The sequence below is a fragment of the Nicotiana attenuata genome, unplaced genomic scaffold, assembly GCF_001879085.1.
Source record: "Nicotiana attenuata strain UT unplaced genomic scaffold, NIATTr2, whole genome shotgun sequence".
NCBI classification, from domain to species: Eukaryota; Viridiplantae; Streptophyta; class Magnoliopsida; order Solanales; family Solanaceae; genus Nicotiana; species Nicotiana attenuata.
The window spans coordinates 167,989-182,487 of NW_017672271.1; positions in this window are offsets into that span (position 1 = coordinate 167,989).

Genomic DNA, 14,499 nt, shown 5'->3' on the forward strand with positions numbered 1-14,499 from the left:
TCCCACCATCGAGACCGTGATGGCGCCTAACATTGAACCCGCTAGGCAAGCAAACATTACTGATTATTTTACCTTTTTCTTTTATCTTTAAATATTTACCCGATGATATAAGAAAATCAGCAGAAATAAAAATGCGGAAGAACAGAATTTAAGAGTTTAACTTAATATTAATACGAAATCCATAATAAAACTCAACCCAGAACTGGTGTCACAATTTCACGGACTGTCTACGAATACTACAAATAGTGGTCTGAACAAGAAAATACAAATATGTCTCAGAAATAGATAAAACAGAAAAGAAGCAGGATAGAAGGGAACGCCAAGGCCTACTAATGCCTGCAGGACTATCTCGTATCTCCACTGGACTGAAGGCAGCAACCTCGTTCTACGGTCCGTATGGTCCAGTACCGGGATTCGTATAAAAAGTACAGAGTGTAGCATCAGTACAATCGACCCCATGTACTGGTAAGTGCCGTGCCTAACCTCGGCGAAGTAGTGACGAGGCTAGGACATGACAAAAATCATAAACCTATGCAGTTAAACAATAGCTAACAGAATAACAATAATAGAAGCTAAACAGAGATTAACGGGAAGGGTCAACATGCTTTGGGGGATACCAGAATAAGGAAAACACAGAAATAATGGTAACGAAACAACTAAGGCACATGAACGGATAACAGCAGTTATCACAGCAACAGAAAATGAATGCACGGCATCACCCTTCGTGCTTTTACTCTCAATCCTCACCATGCAATCAATAATGAAAATGTGCACGGCATCACCCTTCGTGCTTTATCACTCTTCCTCACCATATGAATATATGCACGGCATCATCCTTCGTGCTTTATCTCTCTTCCTTACCATATGCATCAATATAAATGTAAATGTGCACGGCATCACCCTTCGTGTTTTATCACTCTTCCTCACCATATGCATAAGTATGAATGTGCACGGCATCATCCTTCGTGCTTTATCACTCATTCCTCACCCAAATAGTAGAAACAATAACATCCCGGCAAGGGAATCAACAATAGAAACAAATACGTCCCGGCAAAGGATACCAGCTATAGCCAATCTCGTTCCAACAATTAACTTCACCAAATAAATCTCAACGTGAGCCAATACTTAGCATTGGTCAAATACCAGGAAAATATCATAAGTCTTGTTCAACATGGATAATCATCAGTTTAGGCATGAATAGTACATAATAGGAATCACAACGACACAATATATGACTCACGGGCATGCTCGACACCAACGTATAGATACTCGTCACCACACCTATACGTCCTACACAACACTAACACGTAACAAAGAAGACACAATACCTATTCCCTCAAGCTAAGGTTAGGCCAAACACTTACCTCAGGTTCCACAACCAAACTCAAGCCTCAAATACCGCTTTCCCTCTAGATTTCTCCTCCAATTCTCTTGTATCTAGCCATAATTAACTTAACAATATCAATAAGTGCTAAGGAATTCAACTCCACTGCTTAATTCTCAGTTTTCTATCATTTTCCCCAAAAAGTCAAAAATCGACCCCGGGCCCGCTTGGTCAAAACTCGAGGTTCGGACCAAAACCCGATTACCCATTCACCCACGAGCTCGAATATGCAATTAGTTTCGAAATCCGACCCCAAATCGAGGTCTAAATTCCAATTATACAAAAACCCTAATTCTACCCAAATCCCCAATTTGTACCATGAAAACCCTAGATTTTTGGATGAAAATTGATGAAATGCAATGGGTAATTGAAAGAAAGTGGTTTAGAATCATATACCAACACTTTGGGGAAGAACTTGTCTCTTGAAAATTGCCTCTATGCCTTCTAATTTTTGAAAATATGAAATTATGGCCTTATTCCCGTTCTGTTTCTATTTTTAGTGCTGGGCAACAGTGGTCATCGCGTTCACGTGAGCACTGTCGCATTCGTGAAGAGCAGCCTTCTAAGGACTTATGCGATCGCGGGAAAGGCTACGCGTTCGCGAAGGTTTAGCCCCGCCCTGCCTTCGTGTTCGCGATAAGGGGTTCGCGTTCGCATAGGTTTTCCCTAGGTTCCGTGACCAGCCCTCCTAAAGCTACGCGTTCGCGGTTCACCGGCCATGTTCGCATAGAGCAGTCCCCCCAATGCTCCGCGTTCGCGACCTTGGCCTCGCGTTCGCATAGAGTAAGATTTTGCCCAGCCCAGTTTCCCCTTCGTGATCGCAAGAGTGACTACGCGATATCGAAGCATAGTTCAACAGACACCAGATACATCAATCTCACACCAAATTTTCTAAGTTAAAAACACCCCGAAGCCTATCCGAAACTCACCCGAGCCCTCGGGGCTCCAAACCAAACATGCACCCAAGTCTAAAAATATCGTACGGACTTGTTCGTGCGATCAAATCGCCAAAATAACATCTAGAACTACGAGTCTAGCATCAAAATCAAGGAAAATCTCAAGAACTCTTAAAGTTTCTAATTTCACAACCGAGGGTCCGAATCACGCCATATAAATTCCGTTTCTTATCAAATTTTACATACACACCCTAAATACCACATTAAACTTGTACCGGGCTCCGGAATCAAAATACGGGCCCGATACCATCATATTCAAACATTATTTAGTTTCCAAACTTCTTATAATTTTCAGTTAAACAATTTTCTTCAAAAATTCATTTCTCAGGCTAGGGATCTCGGAATTCAATTCCGGGTATACGCCCAAGTCCCATATTTTTCTATGGACCCTCCGGGACCGTCAAATCACGGATCCATGTCCGTTTACCCAAAATGTTAATCGAAATCAACTTAAATTCAAATTTAAAGGCAAAATTGGCATTTTTCTCAAATTTTCACATAAGGGCTTTCCAGAAGCGCGCCCGGACTGTGCAGGAAAATCGAGGAAAAAGAAACTTGAAGGCCTCGGAACCCCGGATTGAGTTCTAAAATACGAGATGACCTTTTGGATCCTCACAACGTGCATGCCCTCTACTCTCCTAGCAATACTCACCACCTGTTAATAAGAGATATCCATCTCTAACTCCCGGACCATGCAAGATCTGATGCTGGGAACAAGCCCCTCAATAAACCGGCGAACTCTCTCGAGAACCGTAGAAACCAAGGCCGGTGCATGCCTAGCCAAATCAGTGAAACGGACAGCATACTTCGAAACAGTCATAGTACCCTGGCGCAAATGCTCAAACTCTGCGCGCCATACGTCCCTAAGGCTCTGAGGGACATACTCTCTCAAGAACATATCTGAAAACTAAGTCCATGTCAGGGAAGCTGCCTCAGTTGGACTGTCCAACTCATAAGTACGCCATCACTGATAGGCCGCTCCTCGAAGCTGGAAGGCAGTGAAAGAAACCCCACTCGATCCTGATATACCCATAGTGCGGAGGATACGGTAGCACTCCTCCAGAAATCCTAGTGCATCATCTGATGCTATACCACTAAATGTAGGAGGCTTGTACTTCTTGAACCTCTCAAGCCTCCGCTTCTCATCCTCTGAAGCTGATGCCCTGTCCTTGAGCTGAATTGGGACTACAGGCGGTACCGGTATAACCTCTAGGATCTGATCAACCTGGACCCGCTGCTCATGAGTGCGGGCGGCGGGAGTTTGTGCTCCTCCCCCGGCTTGGAATGTGGCTATAGCAAGGGGAATCAACCCTGCCTGAGCTAGAGTGGTGTACTTGCTCATGAACTGTGCAAAGGTCTCCTGGAGAGCTGGAGTAGTAGCAGCAGTAGGCGTATCAGGCGCCTGGGCTCCGGCTGGAGCTGCTGGTGGCTCCTATGTGGAAGCTCGCACGGGTGCTCTAGCTGTACCACGTGCGCGTCCTCGTCCTCTACCCCGGCCCTGACCTCTGGCGGCTCTAGTAGGGGGCGCGGGTGCCTGGTCATCTCCGGTAGCACGTGTCCTCACCATCTGTGAGAAAATAGAAGATAAAGGTTTAGAATTTTGATATCAAAAATCTCGCACGACAAGGAAATCAAATGAGATGCAAATGTTTTTCCTAACAGTTACATAGCCTCTCATAGATAAGTACAAACGTCTCTGTACGGATCCGCGAGACTCTAATAAATCGGCTTGTGATTCATGACTCCTATGAACCTAGAGCACTGATACCAACTTGTCACGATCCAACTGCTCCCTCCGTGAACTATCGTGATGGCACCTAGTCTCTACGACTGGGTAAGCCTAACAAATTGTGGAAAAAGGAAATGAAATACGAAACTGGAAATTTGCGGGTAAAACATAATAAAAGAGTTTAAAAATGACGCTCAGCATATACAATACACACTCTCAAAACTGAATCAAAAACTCCCAAAACCCTGAATCTCATGAAACCACAAGCTATAGAAAACAACATAGTGTTCTAACTCCAGAATGTCTAATCAAAGTAAATACAGAAAGACTAAGCTAATGAGGAGAATAGAGAGGGACTTCTTGGTCTGCGGACGTGACAGATATACCTCGAAGTCTCTAATATCACCCGCCTTACTGATAGAACGGCTGAGCAGAAGAATCCGGATCTACACACGAAAAACATGTGCAGGAAAGGGCATAAGTATACCACAGCGGTACCCAGTAAGTGCCAAGACTAACCTCGGTCGAGTAGTAACGAGGAAGGTCAGGGCCCTACTGGTTTTTTTATATATATATATATATATATATATATATATATATATATATATATATATATATATATATAACAGGGTAAAACAGTATGAAATGCGACAGTATAATTAAAAATACTAACGGTCGATAAAGAATAAATCACAGAAAGAATATGACTCAGTACACAGAGATAGCAACAGGGGATCTCCCAGGATATCGTCCCGTAGTCCCAAAAGTAAATGTGCAGGGGATCTCCCGGGATATCGTCCCGTAGTCCGAATCATAAATATGCAGGGGAATCTCCCGGAATACCAATCCGTAGTCCCAAAGTAAATATCCAATACAGGGGAAATCTCCGAGGATGTCGTCTCATAGTCCCTAATATAAATGTGTAAGGGGATCTTTCGGAATACCGATCCGTAGTCCCAAAATAAACATGCAGGGGGATCTCCCGGGATATCGTCCCGTAGTCCGAAAGTAAACACACAACAGTCTCAAGAAAAGAATTTACAGTTCTATTCAAGTTCGTACCAAGAAAACAGAGATTTCTATTCAAAACATGTTGCACAGAATTCATGTAGAACAGATAGAACAGCTAAATCACTTAAGCATGCTTTCCTAAGCTAAACAGTAGGCTTTAAAATACAAGTAGTGTTCAACAAAAGGAAACACAGATTATTTACTTAATGAAAATAGGGTTTTCCAACAATTATCACGTGTATGCACTCGTCATCTCACGTACACGGCATTCATATAACAATAATACCAAATACTAATGGGAGTTCCCCCACACAAGGTTAGGTAAGCCACTCACCTCGAACCGGCTCAAAATCAATCTGAAATCACACTCTTGCCACGATTATCCAACTCCGAGTGGCCCAAATCTAATCAAATAAATTTCATAATGTAAATATAACTACAAACATCGAATTTAGCTAAAAGAATCGAAGCTAAGGTAATAAAATGGAAAAACGCCCAAAAATTCTCTCCGGGCCCACGTCTCGGAATCGGGTACCCAATGGTCTCCTCTTCAAAATCCCCACGGAATCGTCTCCCACCGGGCTCCAATTCGATTTTTGTGTTATGAAATTTCAAACCCTCGAATTTTCTATATCTGCCCAGCGATTTCCGCATCTGCGGTTCATGGGGCCGCACCTACGGCTTGGGCTCTGCATCTGCGGAATTTCATTAACTCCCTATACACCGCACCTATGCTCCCTTCTCCGCAGATGCGGTCCGTTTCTGCGGTCCTTTAGCCGCATCTGCGTTCACTGGACATTAGTGCCCAAACCGCACCTGCAACCTCCTTCATCGCTTCTACGGGCCGTACCTGCGGGCTCCTCACCGCAGGTGCGAAAATACCAGAAGCAGCAAACCTCAGAATAGCCTAAGTCCAAATTTAACTTCCGGTAAGCACCCGAAACTCACCTGAGGCCCCCGGGACCTCAACCAAACATACCAACCAATCCTAAAATATCATACGAACTCAGTCAAACCCTAAAATCACATCAAACAAGGCTAGAACCACGAATTGCCCTCCTATCCAAGCCTAATGAACTTGAAATCTCAAGAATTCTACAACCGATGTCGAAACCAACCAAACCATGTCCGATTGACCCCAAATTTTGCACACAAGTCACATTCAACACTACTGAGCTATTCCCACTTTCGAAATCGGATTTCGACCTCGATATCAAAATTTCACTATCGATCCTGAAACTTCAAAAATTCAACTTTCGGTATTTCAAGCATAAATAAGCTACGGACCTCTAAAACACAATCCGAACACTCCCCTAATCCCGAAATCACCCAACAGAGCTAACAGAATCGACGGAATTCTATTTCGAAGCCGTCTTCACACTGTTCCGACTACGATCCAAATTCTAAAGCTTAAGCTCTCATTTAGGGACTAAGTGTCCCAAAATACTCCGAAACTCCAAACGAATCCTACCGGCAACTCACAATAGCAGAAATAAATACGGGAAAAGCAGTTAATAAGGGATCGGGATGTTAATTCTCAAAACGACCGGCCGGGTCGTTACATAGACTCACAACAATTGCCAATAAAAGTAGACTATTTGGTGAAAAAGTTTCTAGATAGTAGAATTGTTGAAAAAGTTCTTGTGAGTTTTCCTGCGTAATTTGAATCTAAGATTTCTTAACTTGAGGATTCTAAAGATCTCTTAAAAATTTCGATTAATGATTTAGTCAATACTTTGCAAGCTGTTGAGTAAAGGAGGGCCAATAGAGATGAAAAAATAAATGAACAAGCCTTTGTTGCGAAGATACCAAGCGAATAAACCAAAAACTTAAAATTTTCACCTTGCGGCATCTGTAAGGAAAACAATCATGCTGACAAGGATTGTTGGTTTAAAGGTAAACTCAAGTGTTTTAAATGTAAAAGGATCAGACATAAGCAAAAAGATTGCAAGCTTAAAAAGGTGCAAGCAAATATGGTACAAGAGGAAGAGGCTCTTCTCTAAAAGTTGGAGAAGTAAAATAAATAATTAGATGTTGGTGACAAAGTGCATCAATGGGAGTTGAAGACATGTGCTTAAACAAAATTGAGTGCTGGTGACAAAGTGCATCAACGGAGTTGGCGACAGGTGCTTCAACAAAATTCGATGGCGGTGACAAAGTGCATCAACGAGGGTTAGAGACATGTGCTTCAATAAAAGTGGAAGTTGGAGAGAAATTCTCCAATACAACAATAACAAAAAAAGCCAGACGTATACAACATTGAATTACAAAAGAATGTTGGAAAATTAATTCAAAGTTGTAGTAGGAAACCTTAATTGTTTAGAATTTGATATTTGCAAGTTTATCTAATTCATGTCTCAATAGAATTTGTAACCAGAATTATATAGGAATAAGTTTCCATGTTCCTAGTTGAAATAGGTTTCATATTATTATAGATAAGCGTATTAGTAGCTTATTTATGTGAGAAATTTTGCAGAGATTTGTGAAAACTGTAGAGAGCTTTCAGAGATTTTATAACAAAAAATTTCTTCAACAAAATATTCAAATTTACGTCTAAACTATCGAACTACTCCCTCCGTTTCAAATTAAATGAGGTAGTCTGACTCGGCACGGAGTTTAAGGAAAAGAAAGAAAGACTTTTGAAATTTGTAGTCTTAAAAGCTTAAGGGGTAAAGCTTTGTGGGGCATGACTTTTGTGTGGTTATAAAAGCTTCTCATTAAGGGTAAAATGGGTAAAATGAGGAGTTTAAAGTTGAATTATTTCCAAATTTAGAAATGTGTCATTTATTTTGGAACAGACTAAAAAGGAAAGTACCTCATTTAATATGAAACGGAGGGAGTACTTTATATATAAACTATGTTATACTTTTGTATCGGAAAAGAAAAATCAGTTTCGACGTTGAATTATAGCCCGTTTGGCCAAGCTGCAAAAATCAGCTTATTTTGAGAAGTGCTTTTTTTCAAAAGTGTTTTTCTCAAAAGTACTTTTGGTGAAAAGCAGTTTGTGTTTGGCTAATTAGTTTGAAAAGCACTTCTGAGCAGCAATTAGTGTTTGGCCAAGCTTTAAAAAGCTGCTTTTAAGTGTATTTTTCTCAAAAGTGCTTCTCAAAAAAGTGCTTTTGGAGAGAAGCCACTTTTTTCTGCTTCTCCAAAACTGCTTCTGCTTCTCCTCAAAAGAACTTTTTTTCCTTCCAAAAGCTTGGCCAAACACCTCAATTTTTGGCCAAAAGTGCTTTTGGCCCAAAAAAAAAGCACTTTTGGCCAAAACGAAGCTTGGCCAAACAGGCTATTAGACTGTAAGTTTTGATATTATTGAATGGCGAAATACATAAACGACCCCTTTAAGTTATCATCAACTGTCACGACCCATTTTCCGTAATAGGTCATGATGGCGCCCGACACCATTTGTCAGGCCAGCCAACGCGGAAGTATAATTAAATTCTCATTTTACCCTTACCAAAAGGAAACCATTATAATAGATTTTTCCCCCAAAGAAAGTCATAAACCAGTAAAGATCAATAAAATGAAAAGACAGTTACACAACCCAAAATGACGTCTACTACTGTGTGTGCCAGAACCTGGTGTCACAAGCTAAGGGCAACTAGTAGAATATACAAAAAATGAATAATGCCCTATTCTACTGTCTGAATCAAGATAGACAGAAACAACAACAAAAAAAAATACAAGAAAGACTCCTTCGGCTGCAGATCGGCAAGAAGGGAGTGCAGCTCACGGTAGAAGTCCCAGATGCGCTCACTGATATGCACCAGAGTGATGTTCGGATCCACCTGCCTCAAATCCTGTACATTTAAGTACAGAAGTGTAGCATGAGTATACAAACAATATGTACCCAGTAAGTATCCCGTCTAATCTCGAAGAAGTAGAGACGAGAGGTCGACTCGATACTTACTAGGGTCAACTAATATATATATATATATATATATATATAAAAGTATGATGTATTCAAATCATGGAATTTACAAGTATCAACAGTTTATGGCAAGTGGTATAAGTCAAGAACTTTACAGCATCAAGTTTATAATTTTATCATAGGAGATAATGGCAAATTAAAGCATGTATAGGCTTTTCCATAATTTACATGCGCACATAATACCGAGGCGACGACCCGATCCAACAGAAATAAACTGTGCACTTGCCGAGGGTCGACGGCGCGCCTATAGATGCGTCTATTCATACCGAGGCGATCGGCCCGATTCACAAATAAGGATGAAACATCAAGTTCACACACATGGCACATAAATGGTCAAGAATACCAAATCAAACTTAATTAACTATACAAGTATGCTCCTATCCCCTTTTAAGTCTCTAGTACACGCTAGATGTTCATAACAACGATTTAACATAAGAGATATATTTAATAGGCATGTTGTAGGTCCTAAGCTACCCGGACATTTATCATAGTAGTAGCTACGCACGGGCTCTCGTCACCTAACGCGTGCGTAGTCCCTGCATTTAGCAACAAACACTCAAACATTAATCCTAAGGGGACAATTCCTTCTTACGAGGTTAGAAAGGAGACTCACCTCGCTCCAAAGTGCACTTCCAATGTCCAAGAACGATCCCAAGTCCTTAATTCGAAGCCGGACAATCCCAAACTAATCAAACGAAGTAAGAACTAGTAAATAAAGGCTTACAAGGTTGAATTCTAGCTATTTAAACAATTTCCTAACCATTTACACAAGTTTCCTAAATTTCGACCCCAGGCCTACGTGCCCGGACTCCGAGATTTTTCGAAGGAAGTTGTTCCCTATCACCTAAGGATCACAAATATATGATTTCTAGTTCACTACATGGCAAATTATGTGATAAAACCTTAGTTTTCATTAAACCCACCCTAGGTCTAGCTCAAATCCCTTGATTTTACCTAATTTTTAGTGTTAAATCTACCTAATGTTTATGTATTTGAACTAAAAATGAGTGGGGATTACTTACCTTGCAATGTTATGTTGAAACCTCCTCTTTGGAATCACCAAAATCGCCTAAGTGTTGAGAGTAATGTGGAAGAAATGAGTTTGGGTTCGTATTAATGAACCCTTCTGCCCCCAGTTATTTTCGCATCTGCGGAAGTATTTTCGCTTCTGCGAGATCCGCTTCTGCGGCTTTTGGGATTTGGGGCTCGACCGCTTCTGCGGTCTGGGGGCCGCATGGGCGGAACCGCTTCTGCGGTCCCTGGGCCGCTTTTGCGGTTTCCCCTGGCCTGCCCCTTCTCCGCTTCTGCGAACTATTGACCGCATCTGCGGTCCAAGAACCGCAGATGCGGTTATGACAGAAGCAGCAAGCTTCAGTCATTTTCCAAATTCTAACTTCACTCGAGCCCCGCTCGTTTGACGCTCGAGGCTCCCGTGCCCCGCCCGAACATACCGACAAGTCTGAAATCACGAGGCGGACCTACTCGAACCCTCGAAACACTCAAAACAACGCTAAATCGGGGAATCAGCCCGTAAACCAAATGAATCAAATCATTGAACTTCAAGTTCTTAATTCTCCTCCAACGGGTCAAAATTCCCTTAAACTACTCGGATTGACACCAAATTTTACGGGTAAGTCTTAACTGATATTTCGGACTTGTACCAAGTTTCGGAATCGAGATCCGAACACGATACCTAGGAAAACAATGATTTCTTAGTTTATTTAAACCTTTGAAACTTTAACTTAACAATTTCACATAAAAATTCATTACTCGGGCTAGGGACCTCGGAATTCGATTCTAGGCATACGCCCAGGTCCCATATTTTCCCACGGACCCTCAGAAATTGCCAAATCACGATTCTGGGTCCGTTTTCCCAAAATGTTGACCGAAGTCAAACTTGGCCTTTTTAAAGAAACTTAAAGAAGCAACTAGACTTATTCTTGCTCAAAACTCTTCTAACTTCCGAACCACCCATCCCCGCAAGTCATAAATTAGCATAAGCAAGTGCGGGAAGTCTTATTTAAGGGAACGGGGTTCAAAAAATGCAAAACGACCGGTCGGGTCGTTACATTCTCCACCTCTTAAACAAACTTTCGTCCTCAAACAGACATAGAAACGTATCTGGACTGCTGAATAAGTGGGGATATCTGCTCCGCATGTCCTCCTCGGACTCCCAGGTCGCCTCCTCGACCGGTTGGCCCCCCCACTGGACTCTTACCGCAGAAATCCTCTTGGACCTCAACTGGCGATCCTGTCTATCAACAATGGCAACTGGCTCCTCCTCGTAGCCCAAGCTCTCATCTAACTGAATGGTACTGAAATCCAACACGTGAGAATGGTCGGCATGATACTTCTGAAGCATCGATACATGGAAGACTGGATGGACTCCCGATAAACTGGGAGGTAAAGCAAGCTCATAAGCAACCTCTCCAACTCGCCTCAATACCTCAAAGGGGCCAATAAACCTTGGGCTTAGCTTGCCCTTCTTCCCANAAAAGGCAGGGGAAAGGTGCGATGGTCACAGGGGAAAGGTAGGGGAAACATGCGGTGATTTTCTACTTGGGGCCTGGGGGTTCGATTTTTTGGGAAGATCACGGGGAAAGGAGGTGTGGGGCGTAAGGAAGAAGAATAGGTTGGGGGGTTTGGGGGGTTTGGGGGGGGGGCGATGGTCTAGTTGAAAATAAGGAAAAAGGTATTATTTTCTTATTAATTACACGTGTCAAATATTATAATTATAAATTACACTTGTCATTCTTTAATTGGTTTATTAACACATTACTGGCAAGTGTAACTCACGCATATGGTCTGCTTCACTCGGATGTTTACTTGATACACTTAATAGTCATTTGAAGTGTCTAAATGATAAATGGGTCAATTGAGGTGTCCATCTGATCGTTGAGGACAACTTAAGGGGTTGTTTATGTATTTCGCCTTATTGAATTCATCTTTATAATGTTTTCACTCTCCTAAGAAAATCTTATGGAAACGTGCGCCAATACTTTCTTTTATTTTCCATTAGTTACCATGTTTTAGTTTTTACTAGAAGGAAATGAGCCACGTACTATTTTAGAAAACAAATTAAATTAAACTATGTTTTCTTTGTTTCAATCTTAACTAGCAATAATGTACCCTCTTATGAATTAATTCAGCTTGACATTAAATGATTATATCAATGACTACGATAACTCAGGGGCGGATTTACCATGGTTGAAGCGGTGTCATCCGACACCGCTTCGCCAAAATTTTTTATTAAATATATATAATTGATACTATGCAAAATAAACAATTACATACAAATAAAATAAAATGACACCACTTCATAAGAATGGGCTAGTTGGTTCGATGGTCTAGCGCCGAAAATCTATGCAAACGTTTTACACTTTTGAGCAATAGAATAGTAGTCCTTTTTATTCAAAAGCTGTAGCATTCCGATTTTGTATAGGACAAAGAGAAATTAAACTCTCCTTTTTTTCCAAAAACTGTAACAATTTCGATTTTCTAACCAAAAACAGTAACAATTTTGATTTTGTATAGGACAAACTACAAAGAGAAACTAAACTCTCTCGTTCTCCCCTTTTGAGTAGGAAAAGGATAATTATAAACAATATAAAATCCATTGGAGTTTACTTATTTCATACCCTAATTTTAAAAAGCCTATTCAATTACATTGGAACTTGCAGTTTTCATTGGAGTTAAATAGTACTCCCTCCGGTCCATAATAAGTGTCTCTTTTACTTTTTGATTTTGGTCCAAAATAAGTGTCTAGTTAGGTAATCAAGAAAAAATTCAATTTGTTTTTACTCTTTTACCCTTATGTGCAGAAGAGCAATAAATGCCATTATAATCATGNTTCCAAATTCTAACTTCACTCGAGCCTCGCTCGTTTGATGCTCGAGGCTCCCGTGCCCCGCCCGAACATACCGACAAGTCTGAAATCACAAGGCGGACCTACTCGAACCCTCAAAACGCTCAAAACAACGCTAAATCGGGGAATCAATCCCAAAACCAAATGAATCAAATCATTGAACTTCAAGTTCTTAATTCTCTTCCAACGGGTCAAAACGCCCTTAAACTACTCGGATTGACACCAAATTTTACGGGTAAGTCTTAGCTGATATTTCGGACTTGTACCAAGTTTCGGAATCAAGATCCGAACACGATACCTAGGAAAACAATGATTTCTTAGTTTATTTAAACCTTTGAAACTTTAACTTAACAATTTCACATAAAAAATTCATTACTCGGGCTAGGGACCTCGGAATTCGATTCTGGGCACACGCCCAGGTCCCATATTTTCCCACGGACCCTCAGAAATTGTTAAATCACGATTCTGGATCCGTTTTTCCAAAATGTTGACCGAAGTCAAACTTGGCCTTTTTAAAGAAACTTAAAGAAGCAACTAGACTTATTCTTGCTCAAAGCTCTTCTAACTTCCGAACCACCCATCCCCGCAAGTCATAAATTAGCATAAGCAAGTGCGGGAAATCTTATTTAAGGGAACGGGGTTCAAAAATGCAAAACGACCGGTCGGGTCGTTACATCAACGATCAGATGGACACCTCAATTATGCTAATGACCAGAGAGACACCTCTTCTCGGCTAAAGTGTGTCTCATGAACCCCTCACGATGACATGGCAAAGTGTGTGCTTTTTATTCATGTCTGGGCGCGTGAAACCCTCAAAATTATGATTTTCTCTTTTTTCTTTTTAAATTAACCTTATTTTATAATGACCCCACTTACCTTCGTCTTCACACTTCTTTCTTCTTCAAGTTTTCACCATTGATGAAAAACAAGAACAATTAAAAAGTTTCTTTCAAATTACAACAAATGGAAACATAAAATAAGCACACAATTTCGTCCAATATATACTATCACAATTGCTTATACAATCAATCACAAGCATTACCGTAATAATTAATTGGATAAATTTACCACCATAAACTTTATGACTGAACTCTACCACCATAACCTCAGTCATCGCCACCAACAGAGACATCACCTCAGGCGGTAAAGATGTTTGAGGCTCCTACACGATAAAAATTAAGACCAAGATCCAATAATTTTTTTATGGATCTTTACTGCTTGGGTTTTTCAAGAGAAATTTTTTTAAGAAATAAATAAATGAAGGGCGAAAGGTAGCAGTCGACAGCCGAAAAACTTTTGATATAGTTATTCTTCTTTAGATTTGGAGTGGAACGGCTCTGTCCATCATATTTTGGCTAAGATATCAGATTTTGGGGAAGAAAAAGAAGAAGTAAAGGAAGGAACAGAATTGCAGCAACTTCTAGGAAAGCTTGAAAGAAGATGAAGAAGAAAAGGCAGGGGAAAGGTGCGATGGTCACAGGGGAAAGGTAGGGGAAACATGCGGTGATTTTCTACTTGGGGCCTGGGGGTTCGATTTTTTGGGAAGATCACGGGGAAAGGAGGTGTGGGGCGTAAGGAAGAAGAATAGGTTGGGGGGGTTTGGGGGGTTTGGGGGGGGGGGCG